Genomic DNA, 17,189 nt, shown 5'->3' with positions numbered 1-17,189 from the left:
CAATTGTGCTAGCATGCGCACCGCACCAAGGCAATGGTGCTTTGTGCGCATGGCTAGCTAGCTGCTGGCGCACAGCTAGCCTAGCTAGCAGCACCAGCCGCAGACACCCAACTAGCAGCCCGCATTGGTGCGTGGCGTGCTGCGCACCATGCTAGCAGCTAGTAGCGTGCTAGCATGCCATCAACTAGGCGCACACCATGGCCAGCAGCCCGCAAGCGTGTGTGGCTTGCTGGGCCAAGGGCAGTAGCAGCATCGAAGCGTGAACGGGTCAGCAGCCCAGCCTAGCACAAGGCCGCTAGCTGGGTGCGCCTTGGTGCCCAAGGTAGGGGTGCCACAAGGCGCATTGAGAGAACAGCCGAAAAAAAGGGGAAGCTTGGGGAGGAAGGCTTGGTCCTCTCCCCTTGTGGTTTTTACCTAACCTTCCCACCTTTGAGTGCCACTTGTTGATTAATTAGTTGTTGGCTATTTTCTTTTGCTTTTGATTTAAAAATAAAAGGAGAAAATTGATTTTACCAACTCTCCCACATTGATGGGAGAGTGGATTTCTCATTTGAGTTTCCCTATAAATATACCCCTTGCGATTTTGGGAAACTCACTTGAGTAGGAGCTCAATTAGGCATCTCCACTTGAGAGAAAACCTATAAGCTCATAAATTACTCGGGTAGTCTTTTTGTCGGACTTGGCTAACCTCGAAGTAGTAGACCGGTCGGGTCGCGTTGTGGGTGGACTTCGTCGAAGGTCCTCGCCCTTTGTGAAGCTCGGTTTCTCAAGTAAGAGCTCCATCCAGTTGAGCGAAGCACGCTACAAGGGTAATTTAGTCTTTTCTCTATTCTTGTTATTAATCCATTTTGTTATATTAATCCATTTCCGCGGTGAGTCGGACTCATCGAAACCTAACAGCGGTATCGGAGCCTTACTCATTTTTATAACAAATATTTTCAAGGTGTTTTTAATGATTTATTTTTCTGGTTTATGTTACTAATTAGATTAGTAGCTCGGTTTTATTAATTTTAAACTAGTTTTAAATCTGATTTTTTGTCCCGAACCCATATTTCCGCCTAAAAATAGTGAATTTTGGGTGGAAATAGCGTTCTTGAAACGTTTCAACCCTTATATGACTGTGAAAAAGCTAAAATCTGACCAGAAATTCCTTTTTCGAGGGTTTTTAGTTTTGGATGAAAATTTTTTAATCTACTAACCTTGAATCTTAATAGCATATTTATGGTGATTATGTATTTGGTTCTTTCCTTAATGTTTCTGCAATTTTTGACCTCTTTAAGCATGGTTATTTTGTAGTAATTAGTGCTTGAAAGATTGGTTAAATTTTCCCATAATTACAAATCCATTGCATTAAGTGTGAAAAATTTATTCTTTGAGGCTTCTAAGTACTAAAGATCCAATCTTTAATTATTTTAAGTGGTTTGAACTTTGAGTTACTAAATTCCATGATTTTTTGTTGAACTTTTGATTTAATAATTTATTAAGTTGATTGGAATCATAAAGTTTCAATCTTGTGATAGAAATTTCATTTATCTTCTTATTGGAAGCTATAATTTTTCAAGGATTCACAAGTTAACGTTTGAATCTTTATATGAATTTTTTGTTCCTAATTCCAACTACCCTTTATTTTTGTCAAATCTCATGATTAATTTAAATAAATTAAATTAATAATGAGAATAACCTTATTTATTTTATTGCATTATGTTGAACCAATTTTATTAAAGAATAGTTCTTGGGAATAATTTTGGTTTTGTACACTTGGATGAATTTATTTAAGTTGGACTTGTTATAAATTTCATTTTGCTCATTAAATTAATTCTAAAATTAATTTGGAATTAATTAATAAAGTCACACAAATATTTGGATTTTATCCCGAGAGTGTGGCACGCAAACCAAGGCCACATCACCCTCGGCCAGCCGGGCTGCTAAGCAGACCACATGTGGCTGCCAAGGACTGGTGCGCGCCACACACAAGCAGCGTGGCTGGTGCGCCACAGCAGCAACACAAGCCAGGCAACAGCATACTGTAGCTGTGCACGCATGTTGCTGCCCTTGGTGCGGGCTCTATGCATGCCTGCTTGGTGCAGCAGTTGCAGGCTGTGCGTGTGTGGGTGCTGCGTGCTTGCGGCACGATGTGCAAAACCCCACACTAAGCACGTCAGCCCCAGTTTTAAGGCTATATTTAATTTTGCGGTTTTGGCCGTTTTTTTTATTTTAATTATGATTATTAATTTTAATTAAAATTTTGGAGGCTAGGCCTCGGTTTTGAGAGGCATTTGCAAAATTTATTTTGGCAAAATTTTGGGTTTACCGGCTTAATTAAGATGGATGCGGAATTTAGTGGGAGCTTCAATTTTAATTGCACTAAATTGCATAATCGGCTAAACAACTTTGACTAGTTTTAATTAGGCGCGTTAATCGGATTAACTACCTAAATTAGTTACTAGTTTACGCGTGTTTGTGCATTGCTACTTGTTTAACGTTGTAAAATGCATGGGCCATTCACAAATTGTGAATGGATGAATGGAATGCATATTCTCCTGCAGGTTTTATAAAAATGGCAACTAGTGGGGCCTGATTAGGATAGAAAATACGGACTGCGTTCCATCATGTATTTTTGTAAATCTAAATATTTTCTGCGAACCGTTGAGTATTTTTGTACCTTAATATTTAGATTAGTCCTAATCGTAGATACTAGTACTTACGTTATTTTGGTTATGTCTTGAAGACGGAGGTTCTTGGAAGACGAAGCCATGAAGTTACAAAAGACGACCCTTGAAGACTTAAAGACTCAAGGGGTCATGCTAGTTGCCAAATGCGTCATTTATTTATGTTTCGATATATATTTATGATTATATATATGAATTACATGTTAGATGCATGTTTAGGATTTCGAATGTTGCGATGATTAATTAAGCTCACTTAAATCAACCAACATAGAAACCCTAGGTCCCTAAAATATTGAGTAAAATTTTCCATTCCAAAACAACACTTACTGACCTATTGAGAGTATAGTGATGGGCTACGCCAAAGCGAGGCATCACTATTGATACATAAGGCATACCGGGTATGCAAGTTGGTTGTGGTTATACTCAACGATATGAGTGATGGATTCCTAACATGTCGTGGCAAAGTGGATAAGTTGTTGAGAGAGCATTAGATGCGACGATTTATCTAACCAAGAGTGGCTTGGAGCCATTAGTAAAGAGTTTCTTACCTTAGAATATTGAGTGTTACGACAAGCCAAAGCATGCTTAACTACTCATTGTTTCTTTGGATCTTGGAATCGACTTATTCTCACCAATGAGGACAATTTAATGTGTGAATAAAGAAGTTGAATAAGTTTGATTAATATGCATGATTTCAATCTTATTTAAATATTATGAATGGTTTTTCATTTCAAATTCTTTCAATTGTAGAACAATGTCTGCAAATAACTTAAACAACTAATTCTCGTTGTACTCAATTCTTGACAAGGAGAAGTTGAGTGGGCTAAATTTTGTTGATTGGTAAAGGAACTTGCGTATTGTTCTCATGCAACAGTAAAAGGAATATGTCCTTGATAAGGAAATGCCGGAGACTCCCAATGAGGAGGTGACTCAGGCTCCCCAAAACCATGGCAAATTGCCAATCGGGATGTCAAATGCATCATGTTGGCCACAATGTCTCCTGACCATCAAAAGACTTTCTTTGAGAAGGAGACAACTTTTGAGATCATTTCTGAGATGCAGAACATGTTCCAAGAGCAGGCCCGAACTGGAAGGTTTGAAGCCCACTGACAGATCCTTTAAAGCAAGCTCAAGAAGGAGAGTCAGTCAGCCTATATGTACTCAAAATGATAGAATTATTTGAAAACATGGGAACTTGATGCAGGGTATTCAACCGAGATGGCAATTGACATCATTTTCCACTCGCTGCACAAAGGCTATGATACGTTCAAGATGAACTATAACATGCACAGCATGGAGAAAACCCTCACCGAGCTTCATGGTATGTTGAAGCAAGACGAGCAAACGCTCAAGGATGAGGGGAAGCATGATATGCTCATGATCAAAAAGGGCAAGTCGTTCAAACACTCAAGCAAGAAGAAGAAAGGCTTTAAGGGGAAGGGTAAGAAAACCTTTCCGCCTAAGTCTAAGGCTACCAAGGATAACAAGGAGAAGAAGGTAGCATCTTCTAAATCTGATTTCGAATTCTTCTATTGCAAGGAGATGGGACATTGGAAGAGAGATTGCCTCAAATTCAAGGAAGATAAGAAGAACGAAACCGTTGCTTCTGGATCAGGTATATTCATTATAGACTTAAACTTCATTAGCTCAGCATCATGGGTATTAGATACCAGATGTGGCTCACACCTTTGTTCCAATTCTCCAAGACTAAGGAACACTAGGAAGCTAGCGAAGGGAGAGGTTGACCTTCGGGTCGGCAATGGAGTCTAAATTGCAGTCTTATCCGTAGGAACTCTTTAGTTTGTCTTTGCACTCGGGGCTAGTTTTGGAACTTAAAAACTGTTATTATGTTCCCAATGTTACCAAAAACATTATTTCAATTTCGGCGTTGGACGCCAAAGGTTTTGAATTTCGAGTAAAGGACAATGAATGTTCGTTTTATCTCGATAATGTTTTATATGGTATTGCACATTCTGAAAATGGTCTTTATGTGCTTTCATTAGACAAACAAGTTTATAATGTTAATAATACTGCCAAGAAAGCTAAGACCATTGAGTCAAATAAGACGTACTTGTGGCATTGTCGTCTTGGCCACATTAACATCAAACGCATCAAGAAACTTGTTCAGGAAGGTGTTCTTGACTCATTCGATTTACAATTGTTTGAGAATTGGAAAGATGTTTATTAGGTAAGATAAAGCAGCCATTCTCCAAATTGGGAGAAAGGGCAGGTGACTTGTTGGGCCTAATACACACCGATGTATGTGGACCAATGAGCTCCACCACAAGAAACGACCATCGATATTTTATCACCTTCACAAACAACTATAGTAGATATGGCTATGTTTACCTTATATCACATAAATTTGAATCATTTGAAAAGTTCAAAGAATTTCAGAGTGAAGTTGACAATCAACTTGGCAAGAAAATCAAAGCCCTTCAATCGGATCGAGGTGGTGAATACTTGAGCCAAGAACTCGATGATCATCTAAAAGAAAAGGGTATACTTTCAGAATTGACACCTCCTGGAATTCCACAATGGAACGGAGTAAAGGAGAAATCGAACCTTGTTGGACATGGTAAGATCAACAATGGGTCTTAGTGATCTTCCTATCTCTTTCTGGGGACACGCACTTTTAACTGTGGCACTAACACTGAACCGTGCTCGATTAAAAGCTGTAGAAAAGACTCCATACGAGCTATGGAAGAAGAAACCTCCTAGGTTGTCTTTTCTAAAGATATGGGGATGTGAAACATATGTCAAGAAATTAATTTTTGACAAACTTCACCCCAAATCTGACAAGGTTTTCTTTGTGGGCTACCCAAAAGAAACCAAAGGTTATTACTTCTACAATAAATCCGAGAACAAAGTGTTTGTTGCTCACGATGATGTCTTTTTGGAGAACGAACACCTTTCCAAAATGATAAGTGGGAGGAAAATCGAACTCGACGAAAGTGCTCAAAATGCTCAAAATGCTCAAAATCGAGCAACAAAATCAGACTGACAGTCAAAGTACTCAAATAGCATCTGTTGACGCTGGTCAAAATGTGCAAAGTCAAACTGACAATGAAAATGCTCAGTCCATTACCCTGCGTAGGTCGCAGAGGCCGAGGTCTCAACCTAATAGGTATCTTAGTATTGTATTAACCGAGAATCGGGACATCCTGGTAATGGATGGAGATGAACCGGTAACCTACAAGCAAGCGTTGGCGAGCACCGACTCTGCTAAATGGCAAGAGGCCATGAGATCTAAAATGGATTCCATGTTTGAAAATCAAGTTTGGGACTTGGTTGACTTAGCCGAGGGCTATACACCTATCGGATGTAAGTGGATTTTCAAATTGAAAATCGACAAAGATGAAAATGTATTCATTTAAAAAGCTAAATTGGTAGCAAAAGGTTACAGGAAAATTCATGGTATTGATTACAATAAAACCTTTTCTCCGGCCGCAATGCTTAAATCTGTTTGGATCCTCCTAGCGGTTGCTGCATATTACAACTATGAAATATGGCAGATGGAGGTCAAAACCGCCTTCCTCAATGGAATTTTGGAAGAAATTGTGTATATGATACAACTGGAAGGTTTTGTCGACCAAAACAATGTTGGGAAAGTGTGTAAGCTTAAAAGTCCATCTACGGGCCGAAGCAAGCTAGCAGAAGTTGGAATCTGCGCTTCGATGAAGCCATTAGTAAGTTTGGTTTTAACAAGAATCCAGATGAATCTTGTGTTTACAAGAAGGTCAGTGGGAGTGACATCGCCTTCCTATTCTTATATGTCGATGACATATTGCTCATTTGGAATAGCATTCCAATGTTGTAGTCTTTAAAGGCCTGGCTTGGAAAATGTTTTTCAATGAAAGACTTGGGAGAGGCTCAGTACATATTAGGCATCAATATCTATAGGGATAGATCTAAGAGGATGATTGGATTGAGCCAGAGTACTTATATTGATAAGGTACTGGCACGATTCAGGATGGAAGGGGCCAAAAGAGGTCACTTGCCCATGTCACATGGCATAACCTTGAGCAAGAAGCAGTGTTCAAAGACACTTGATGAGCGAGAAAGGATGAATGAGATTCCATATGCTTCGCTAATTGGATCGATCATGTATGCCATGATATGTACTAAGCTAGATGTATCGTATGCCTATGAGCTGATACCAAGCAGATCTAGGAGAGGCGCATTGGAATGTGGCCAAGAATATCCTAAAGTACCTTAAAAGGAAAAAGGATAAATTCCTGGTACAATGGAGCTTAGTACTCAGAAGAATTAGTTGTTGAAGGTTATACCAACGCAAGCTTCCAAACAGACAAAGACGATTTCAAATCACAGTCTGGATATGTGTTCTGTCTAAATGGAGGAGCGATTAGTTGGAAGAGTACCAAGCAGAGCACAACTGCAGATTCTACAACTAAAGCCGAATACTTGGCAGCTGCTAAAGCGGCTAAGCAGGCAGTTTGGATTCGTAAGTCCGTTGGTGAACTTGATGTTGTACCCTCTATAAACGGTCTAATAGCCCTCTATTGTGACAACAATGGAGCTACAGCTCAAGCCAAAAAGCCAAGGGAACATCAGAAGGTCAAATATATCAAGCGGCGATTTCACATGATAAGAGAATGGAAATCAGAGGGTGAAATCAGAATTTGTAAAGTTTGAACGGATGACAATGTAGTCGATCCGCTTACTAAACCTCTGCCTTAAGTGAAGCACAACAAGCACGTTGAGGCGATGGGAATCAGGCAGGTTGGAAATTGGCTTTGATTTCCCTGTTTAGTGTTTAATTAAATTTTTAACATTTCAATGTAAGACACTAAGATGAACCATTCAATTTTGGAGTAATTTAATTTCATGCAATTTTATCACTCCGTTTCTATTTAATTGTTGTTTAGTATTAAATATTGAGTCCATTCGATTATGAGAATATTCAAATTAAGGTATCAAGACAAGTCTTGGATAGAGAAACACCTATTAAGTGAACATTGAATATTATAAAAAAAATTTATCCCTAATTGAGGTCATTTAAATGATGGACGATTAATGACTGCTTGAGATTAGTGTTTAGTTTGATTTATAGCACCGTTTCTTGTGCTACAAGGACATGATTGTCATAAATCATTTGCACAGGTATTGGTTTAGAACCATACTGGATCAACCTATGAGAATACTTTAAGAGATTTAAAAATCATCATAATTATACTTCTCATTATAGCTATCGGAACCACTTTTCTCGATCATGAGTATTGTGAGTTCTCTTGTTTGAGTACTAGTCCGTTTGGATGTTAGTCAAACGTTTGCCGTACATGGAGATTATGACGGAAACACTCAGACGGCTAGGTCCTCTTAGTAAGAGAAGCTTACACTACAGGACTGGGAATGTCCCCCCTACTAATAATAGGGAACATTTCTACGTTATTTACAAGGCCTCTTGAAGAGCGAGACCGTGAAAATGCATGGCCGTACTAGGATGGATTTTAGAAATCATCTGTTTATTGACAGTCAAACTCGGATTTCGAGAAACACTTCTGGACGTAATACGGATGACGAATAATCTTACCCTATAGTTCATGAAGAGACATTAAGTGACATAGGAAAAAGGCTATACACTAAAAGCGCAATTGTATTATTCCGATAGAGGGTTCGGAGCTATTGGAAAGCTATTTATTCAGTAAGTTCAAGTGATCGGAATGCCTAGGTGGAGGCCGCTTCCGATCAGTAGTATTAATGCATATTTAATATTACAGCTTATTCTTGACTGAACCCTTCGGGTCACACCCAAGCAACTAACGATCCGACACGACGAATTAATTCGGGAAGGAATTAATGAGTCGCTCGAGTAATAAATATTTAGACGTCGGAAATTGAGCTAGGAGCGTCGAAACCGAGCGTCGTAAGTCGAGTCGAATTAATAAAAGATGAGACGGTAAAATTAATAATAAATCAACAAGATTACCAAAATACCCCTAGCATCGGAATGCCCTGAGCAAACCTAGTGCTAGGGGCCAATGGTGCTAGCATGCGTACTGCACCAAGGCAATGGTGCCTGGTGCTCATGGCTAACTAGCTGCTGGCGCAAAGCTAGCCTAGCTAGCAGCAACAACCGAACGCACCCAAGCAGCAGCACGCATTGGTGTGTGGCATGCTGCGCGTATGTGTGTGCTTGGCGCACGCCATGCTCACAGCGCCTAGCAGCATGCTGCAGCTAGCAACGTGCTAGCATGCCAGCAGGCAAGCGCGCACACCTTAGCCAGCAGCCCGCAAGCGTGCGTGGCTTGCTGGGCCAGGGGCAGTAGCAGCATCGAAGCGTGTACTGGCCAGCAGCCCAACCTAACACAAGGCCGCCAGCTGGTCGTGCCTTGGTGCCCAAGGCTGGGGTGCCACGTGGCACATTAAGAGGGCTGCCAGAAAAAAGGGGAAGCTTTAGGGAGGAAGGCTAGGTCCCCTCCCCTTGTGGTCCTTACCTAACCTTCCCTCCTTTGAGTACCACTTGTTGATTAATTAGTTGTTTGCTATTTTCTTTTGTTTTTGATTTTAAAATAAAAGGAGAAAATTGATGTTACCAACTCTCCCACATTGATGGGAGAGTGGATTTCTCACTTGAGTTTCCCTATAAATATATCCCTTGGGATTTTGGGAAACTCACTTGAGTAAGAGCTCAATTAGGTATCTCCACTTGAGAGAAAACCTATAAGCTCATTAATTACTCAGGAAGTCTATTTTGTCGGACTTGGCTAACCTCCAAGTAGTAAACGGTCGGGTCGCGTTGTGGGTGGACCTCGTCGGAGGTCCTCGCCCTTTGTGAGGCCCGAATTTCTCAAGTAAGAGCTCCATCCGGTTGAGCAAAGCACGCTACAAGAGTAATTTAGTTTTTTCTCTTTTCTTGTTATTTATCCATTTTGTTATATTAATTGTGAGTTTGTTCTTGGGCTCGAGTTTTATTTCCGCTGTGAGTCTGACTCATCGAAACCCAACACAATTCCCAAGAGCGCCGCATAACGGCACAGCCAATTAGGTCATCCTGACCTAATGAAGAGCACTTTTTCCAATGACCCTATAAATAGAGAGATTTCCCCCATTTTGGGGACACAATTCATTTATTACAACAAACCTACATTCACCCACATCAGATTAAACACCTGATCTCGGAATCTGAGAAGATCTCACTTTTACCTTTTTCGCAGCTTTTCCTATTCTTCGACCGATACTAACTTCATCGTCGGAGGCAGAGCTCCTACCAACCAGAGTCTATGTGTTTCGCAAGTACAGGTCATGCCGGACCAGTCTTGGTGACGTAACTTTCCCAAGGGACAAAAACACCCGAAATAAAACACATTCAAACAAAACTTTTAAAATCAAATAAAACTCAAATGCATTCTACAAAGCTAATTTATTCAAATAAAAGTCAAACAAATTCAAACAAATCATTTTAAATCAAACGAAACTCAAATGCATTTTAGAAAGCTAATTGAAGCAAATGAAAGTCAAACACATTTAAACAAAGCATTTTTAATCAAATGAAAGTCAAATGTGTTCTACAAAGCTAATTGAATCAAATGAAAGTCAAACACATTCAAAAAAAGCATTTTGAATTAAATGAAAGTAAAATGCATTCTACAAAGCTAATTAAATCAAATGAAAGTCAAACACATTTTAAAAAAGCTTTTTGAATCAAATGAAAGTCAAATGCATTCAATAAAGATAATTAAATCAGATGAAAGTCAAACACACTCGAACAAAGCATTTTTAATCAAATGAAAATCAAATGCATTAAACAAAGATAATTGAATCAAATGAAAGTCAAACACATTTAAACAAAGATTTTTGAAGTAAATGAAAGTAAAATGCTTTCTACAAAGCTAATTGAATCAAATAAAATTCAAACACATTCTAGGAAAGCTTTTTGAATCAAATGAAAGTCAAATGTGTTTAACAAAGCTAATAGAATCAAATGAATGACAAACACATTCAAAAGAAGTATTTTTAATCAAGTGAAAGTCAAATGGATTTAACAAAGATAATTGAATCAAATGATAGTAAAAAAACATTCAAACAAAGCATTTTTAATCAAATGAAAGTCAAACACATTCAAACATAGCATTTTTAATCAAATGAAAGTCAAATGCATTCAATAAAGATAATTGAATCAAATGAAAGTCAAACGCATTCAAACAAAGCTTTTGAATTAAATGAAAGTCAAAGGCATTCTACAGAGCTAATGGATTCATAAGAAAGTTAAATACATTCTAAGAAAGCATTTTATATCAAATACAATTCAAATGCATTCAAACAAAGCTTATTGAATCTAATAAAAGTCAAACACATTCTAACAAAGCTTTTTAAATCAAATGAAAGTTAATCACATTCAAACAAAGCTTTTTGAATCAAATGAAAGTCAAATGCAGTCGACAAAACTAATTTAATTAAGTCAAACACATTCAAAGAAAGCTTTTTAAATCAAATAAAGTTAAACCTAGTCAATCAAAGCTTTTTGAATTCAAATGTATTCGACAAAGCTAATTGAATCAAATGAAAGTCAAACACATTCAAACAACACTAATTAAATAAAACAAAAGTCAAACACATTAAAACAACACTAATTAAATAAAACAAAAGTCAAACACATTCAAACAAAGCTTTTAAAATCAAATAAAAGTCAAATGCATTCAAAAATGTTAATTGAATCAAATAAAAGTTAAACACATTGAAAGAAAGCTATTTGAATCAAATGAAAATCAAACACATTCTAACAAATGCATTCAACAAAGCTAATTGAATCAAATTATCGTCAAAAACATACAAACAAAGGTTTTTGAATAAAATTAAAGACAAATACATTCAACAAAGCTAGTTAAATCAAATGAAAGTCAAACACATTCAAACACAGATCTCTTAATCAAATGAAAATTAAATGCATTCTACGAAGGTAATTAAATAAAATGAAAGTCAAACACATTCAAACAAGGCTTTTCGAAAAAAAAGAAAGTCAAACACATTCAAATAAACCTTTTTAAATCAAATGAAAGTCTATGATTTTTGAATCAAATGAATATCAAATGCATTCAATAAAGCTAAAAGAAGTCTAACACATTCAAACAAAGCTTTTTGTATTAGATAAAACTCAAACACATTCAAACAAACCTTTTTGAATCAAATAAAAGTCAAATTAATTCAAAAACGCTAATTGCATCAGATGAAAGTCAAACACATTCAAACAAAGAAAACTGAATCAAATGAAAGTCAGACAAATTCAAAAAAACGTTTTTATAATCAAATGAAAGTCAAATGCCTTTAACAAAGCTAGTTGAATCAAATGAAAGTCAAACGAATTGAAACAAAGGTTTTTGAATCATATGAAAGTAAAATTCATTCAACAAAGGTAATTAAGTCAAATGAAAGTCAAACTCATTTAAACAAAACTTTTTGAATCAAATGAAAGTCAAATGCATTAAACAAAGCAAATTGAATCAAATGAAAGTTAAACATATTCAAACAAAGCTTTTTTAATCAAATGAAAGTCGAATACATTCAAATAAAGCTTTTTGAAACAATGAAAAACAAATGCATTCTACAAAGCTTTTTGAATCAAATGAAAGTCAGACACATACAAACAAAGCTTTTTAAATCAAATGAAAGTCAAACTCATTCAAACAAAGCATTTTAAAACAAATGAAAGTCAAACACATTCAAACAAAGCTTTTTGAATCAAATAAAAGTCAAATGAATTCAAAAACGCTAATTAAATCAATTAAAAGCCAAACACATTTAAACATAGCTAATTGAATCAAATGAAAATTAAACACATTCAAACAAAGCTTTTAGAACCAAATGAAAGTCGAATGCATTCAACAAAGTTAACTGAATCAAATGAAAGTCAAACATATTCAAACAAAGGTTTTTAAATCAAATGAAAGTCAAATTCATTCAACAAAGCTAATTAAATTAGAGGAAAGTCGAATCCATTTAAACAAAACTTTTTGAATCAAATGAAAGTTAAATGCATTCAACAAAGCTAATTGAATCAAATGAATGACAAACGCATTCAAAAATGTATTTTTAATCAAGTGAAAGTCAAATGCATTCAACAAAGATAATTAAATCAAAATAAAGTCAAAAACTTTCAAACAAAGCATTTTTAATCAAATGAAAGTCAAATGCATTCAACAAAGATAAGTCAATCAAATGAAAGTAAAACAAATTTAAACAAAGCATTTTTAATCAAATGAAAGTCAAATGCATTCAACAAAGATAAGTCAATTAAATGAAAGTAAAACAAATTCAAACAAACCGTTTTGAATATAATGAAAGTCAAATGTATTCTGCAAAGCTAATTGAATAAAATGAAAATCAAACACGTTCTAAGAAAGATTTTTGAATAAAATGAAAGTCAAATGCATTTATCCAATCTAATTGAATCAAATGAAAGTCAAACACATTCAAGCAAAGCTTTGAAGTTAAATGAAAGTAAAATAGATTCTACAAAGCTAATGGAATCATAAAAAAGTCAAATACATTCTAAGAAAGCATTTTAAATCAAATACAAGTCAAATGCATTCGAACAAAGCTTTTTGAATCAAATAAAAGTCAAATACATTCTAACAAAGCTTTTGAATCAAATGAAAGTTAACCACATTCGAATAAAGCTTTTTGAATCAAATGAAAGTCAAATGCATTCGATAAAGCTAATTGAATCGAATGAAAGTCAAATACATTCAAAGAAAGCTTTTTAAATCAAATAATGTTTAACCTAGAAATCAAAGCTTTTTGAATCAAATGAAAGTCAAATGTATTCGACAAAGCTAATTGAATCAGTTGAAAGTCAAACATATTCAAACAAAACTAATGAAATCAAACAAAAGTCAAACACATTCAAACAAAGCTTTTTGAATCAAGTAAAAGTCAAATACATTCAAAAATGCTAATTGAAACAAATCAAAGTAAAACACATTGAAACAAAGCTATTTGAATCAAATGAAAATCAAACACATTCTAACAAGACTTTTTCAATCAAATGAAAGTCAAATGCATTCAACAAACCTAATTGAATCAATTGAAAGTCAAACACATTCAAACAAGGCTTTTCGAATCAAATAAAAGTCAAAATGCATTTAACAAAGCTAATTGAATAATAGGAAAGTCAAACACATTCAAACAACACTTTTTGAAACAAAAAAAAGTCAAACACATTCTATCAAAGCTTTTTAAATCAAATGAATGTCAAACACATTCAAACATAGCCTTTTGAATAAAATGAAAGTCAAATGCATTTAACCAAGCTAACTAAATCAACTGAAAGTCAAACACATTCAAACAAAGCTTGTTAAATTAAATGAAAGTCAAATTTATTCTACGAAGCTCGTTGAATAAAATGATATTTAAACACATTCAAACAAAGCTATTTGAATCAAATGAATGGCAAATGCACTCTACAAAGCAAATTGAATCAAATGAAAGTCTAACATATTCTAAGAAAGCTTTTTAAGTCAAATGAAAGTTAAACTCATTCAAACAAAGCTTTTTAAATTAAATGAAAGTCAAACACATTCAAACAAATCATTTTGAATCAAATGAAAGTCAAACGCATTCAAATAAAGCTTTTAGAATCAAATGGAAAACAACAGCATTCAAAAGAAACAATTGAATCAAATGAAAGTGAAACACATTTTAACAAAACTTTTTGAACCAAATGAAATTCAAATGCATTTTACGAGGCTAATGGAATAAAATGAAAGTGAAACACATTCGAACAAAGCTTTTCGAAACAAATGGGAGTCAAACACTTTTAAACAAAGCTTTTTGAATCAAATAAAAATCAAATGCATTCAAAAACGCTAATTGATCAAATGAATATAAAACACATTCAAATAAAGTTAATTGAATCAAATGAAAGTCAAACACATTCTAACTAAGCTTTTTAAATTAAATGAAAGTTAAATGTATTATACAAAGCTAATTTAATGAAATGAAAGTTTAACACATTGAAACAGAGCTTTTTGAATCAAATAAAGTTAAACACATTCAACCAAAGCCTTTTTAATCAAATTAAGGTCAAACACATTCAAACAAAGCTTAGGGAATCAAATAAAAGTAAATTGAATTAAAAAATGCTTATTGAATAAAATGAAAGTCAAAAACTTTCAAACAAAGCAAATGGAATAAAATGAAAGTCAAACACATTCTAAGAAAGGCTTTTGAATCTAATGAATGTCAAATGCATTCAACAAAGTTAATTGAATCAAATTATTGTCAAACACACACAAACAAAGGTTTTTGAATCAAATTAATGTCAAATACATTCAACAAAGCTAGTTAAGTCAAATGAATGTCAAACACATTCAAACAAAGATCTCTTGATCAAATGAAAATGAAATGCATTCTACGAAGCTAATTGAATAAAATGAGAGTCAAACACATTCAAACAAGGCTTTTTGAAAAAAATGAGAGTCAAACACATCCAAATGAAGCTTTTTAAATCAAATGAATGTCAAAGATTTTTAAATCAAATGAAAGTTAATTGCATTCAATAAAGCTAAATGAAGTCTAACACATTTAAACAAATCTTTTTGTATTAAATAAAAGTCAAACACATTCAAACAAAGGTTTTTGAATCAAATAAAAGTCAAATGAATTCAATACTGCTAAATGCATCAAATAAAAATCAAACACATTCAAACAAAGCTACATGACCTGAGTCAAATGAAAGTCAAACACATTCAAAAAAAGCTTTTCTAATCAAATGAAAGTCAAATACCTTTAACAAAGCTAGTTGAATCAAGTGAAAGGCAAACGAATTTAAACAAAGATTTTTGAATCATATGAAAGTAAAATTTATTCAACAGAGGTAATTAAGTTAAATGAAAGTCAAACCCATTCAAACAAAGCTTTTTGAATCAAATGAAAGTCAAATGCATTCAACAAAGATAATTGAATCAAATGAAAGTTAAACATATTCAAACAAGGCTTTTTTAATCAAATGAAAGTCGAACTCATTCAAACAAAGCTAATTAAATTAAATGAAAGTTAAATCCATTCAAACAAAGCTTTTTGAATCAAATGAAAGTCGAACTCATTCAAACAAACCTTTTTGAAACAATGAAAGACAAATGCATTCTACAAAGCTAATTGAATCAAATGAAAGTCAGACACATACAAACAAAGCTTTTTAAATCAAATGAAAGTCAAACTCATTCAAACAAAGCATTTTAAAACAAATGAAAGTCAAACACATTCAAACAAAGCTTTTTGAATCAAATAAAAGTCAAATGAATTCAAAAACGCTAATTAAATCAATTAAAAGCCAAACACATTTAAACATAGCTAATTGAATCAAATGAAAATTAAACACATTCAAACAAAGCTTTTAGAACCAAATGAAAGTCGAATGCATTCAACAAAGTTAACTGAATCAAATGAAAGTCAAACATATTCAAACAAAGGTTTTTAAATCAAATGAAAGTCAAATTCATTCAACAAAGCTAATTAAATTAGAGGAAAGTCGAATCCATTCAAACAAAACTTTTTGAATCAAATGAAAGTTAAATGCATTCAACAAAGCTAATTGAATCAAATGAATGACAAACGCATTCAAAAATGTATTTTTAATCAAGTGAAAGTCAAATGCATTCAACAAAGATAATTAAATCAAAATAAAGTCAAAAACTTTCAAACAAAGCATTTTTAATCAAATGAAAGTCAAATGCATTCAACAAAGATAAGTCAATCAAATGAAAGTAAAACAAATTTAAACAAAGCATTTTTAATCAAATGAAAGTCAAATTCATTCAACAAAGATAAGTCAATTAAATGAAAGTAAAACAAATTCAAACAAACCGTTTTGAATATAATGAAAGTCAAATGTATTCTGCAAAGCTAATTGAATAAAATGAAAATCAAACACGTTCTAAGAAAGATTTTTGAATAAAATGAAAGTCAAATGCATTTATCCAATCTAATTGAATCAAATGAAAGTCAAACACATTCAAGCAAAGCTTTGAAGTTAAATGAAAGTAAAATAGATTCTACAAAGCTAATGGAATCATAAAAAAGTCAAATACATTCTAAGAAAGCATTTTAAATCAAATACAAGTCAAATGCATTCGAACAAAGCTTTTTGAATCAAATAAAAGTCAAATACATTCTAACAAAGCTTTTGAATCAAATGAAAGTTAACCACATTCGAATAAAGCTTTTTGAATCAAATGAAAGTCAAATGCATTCGATAAAGCTAATTGAATCGAATGAAAGTCAAATACATTCAAAGAAAGCTTTTTAAATCAAATAATGTTTAACCTAGAAATCAAAGCTTTTTGAATCAAATGAAAGTCAAATGTATTCGACAAAGCTAATTGAATCAGTTGAAAGTCAAACATATTCAAACAAAACTAATGAAATCAAACAAAAGTCAAACACATTCAAACAAAGCTTTTTGAATCAAGTAAAAGTCAAATACATTCAAAAATGCTAATTGAAACAAATCAAAGTAAAACACATTGAAACAAAGCTATTTGAATCAAATGAAAATCAAAC

This window comes from Chenopodium album, chromosome 12 (genome assembly GCF_948465745.1).
Source record: "Chenopodium album chromosome 12, dcCheAlbu1.1, whole genome shotgun sequence".
Taxonomy (NCBI): Eukaryota; Viridiplantae; Streptophyta; class Magnoliopsida; order Caryophyllales; family Amaranthaceae; genus Chenopodium; species Chenopodium album.
The sequence above is the reverse complement of the archived record's forward strand: the minus strand, read 5'-3'. Positions refer to the sequence as shown.